Source organism: Myotis daubentonii, chromosome 16, assembly GCF_963259705.1.
Source record: "Myotis daubentonii chromosome 16, mMyoDau2.1, whole genome shotgun sequence".
Taxonomy (NCBI): Eukaryota; Metazoa; Chordata; class Mammalia; order Chiroptera; family Vespertilionidae; genus Myotis; species Myotis daubentonii.
The window spans coordinates 7,524,705-7,526,004 of record NC_081855.1 but is presented as its reverse complement, the minus strand read 5'-3'; the positions used below and the strand labels follow the sequence as shown (position 1 = coordinate 7,526,004).

Sequence of the window (1,300 nt, the reverse complement as noted above, 5' to 3'; positions counted from 1 at the left end):
ACAGAAGGCTGAAGAGGAAGGATACTTCCCAGAGCGGATTAAAGAACAGCTGGCAGCCTTGAAGAAACAACATGAAGAAGAGATCCCTCATCATAAAAAGGAGATTTGAGTGTCTGCAGAAAGACATTGAGCAGCACAAGCAGAACACCAAGAAACTGAAAGATCATGATACTGCGGCAGTGTCAGGGTGAGGGGACAGCCATATTTGCCAGTGCGCTCGAGCTGTCAACAACAAAAAGTGTGCGGGAGCTGGGCAGGCACACAGACAGGGACACAGACCCCAGGCCCACCTCGCCACCGCCTGGCCTCACTTTCACCGCTTCCGGTGCTGTTTCATGGGGCCTGCGCCCCACTTCGGGAGGCAGGGGGTAGAGGAGGGGATGTCTTACAAACCAAACTTGACCATGCACATGCCCGCCACCTCCATCAAGGCCTCTGGGAGCATTCACCCGCCTTCCACCAGCATGGCAACGTCTTCCCAGTACCGCCAGCTGCTGAGTGACTAGGACCAACATCTCTAACACGCAGGGAACAGAGAACAGCCAGGCGCCCCGGAGTAAATATGCTGAGCTGCTGGTCATCATCGAAGAACTAGGGAAGGAGATCTGACTCACGTACGCGGGCAGCAAGAGCGCGATGGAGAGACTGAAACGAGGCATCATCCACAAGACAGGGCTGGTTCGGGAGTGCTTGGCCAAGATGGAGCGGAACACCAGGTCCTAGCCCCTAAGTCCGCGTGAAAGGCTTTCCTTCTTCTTCCAAGAAGTGACAGCTCATGCTTGCATCCCCTTCAGATGAAACTTGGTTTCAAAATGGTAACAGCTTGGTTTCTCCTCCCCGTGCCCCTCCCGTGGTTCATCAGGCTCTGAACCTCCCATCGCTGAGATGGAGAAGAGATTTTTGCAGTTATTAGAAGTAAGAGTTAGTTAGGAACTACCCAGGGCATTTTGTGTGTTTTTTTAAAGCATTGATTTACATGATGCACGTCAGTTACCTATCACAGCAAGCTGCAGTTGGCCTCCCAGATACGTGTTTCTTTTCTGGATACATTTCTGTTACTCACATGGTTCTTTATGTTTCTCTTCTGAGCTGATCCAACTCTGAGGGTTTGTTTCAGTGAGTCCTGAGGCAGCACTTTAGTAGCCAGATATTTAGTGATTTTAAAGCTATTCTTTATTATTAACTTCTTACCTTAGTGTATTATGGTTAGAGAATATATAGGTATCATGCATGATGGCTCATGAACATATCAATGGAGAAAATACATATATATCTTCTTTGGTATTTATTGAGACTTCCT

General features: G+C 48.8%; 1 pseudogene; it reads left to right on the top strand.

Moving 5' to 3' along the window:
- The first annotated feature begins 374 nt into the window (after positions 1–374).
- On the top strand, positions 375–735 carry LOC132219361 (cyclin-dependent kinase 2-associated protein 1-like; annotated as a pseudogene).
- The last annotated feature ends 565 nt before the right edge of the window (positions 736–1,300 follow it).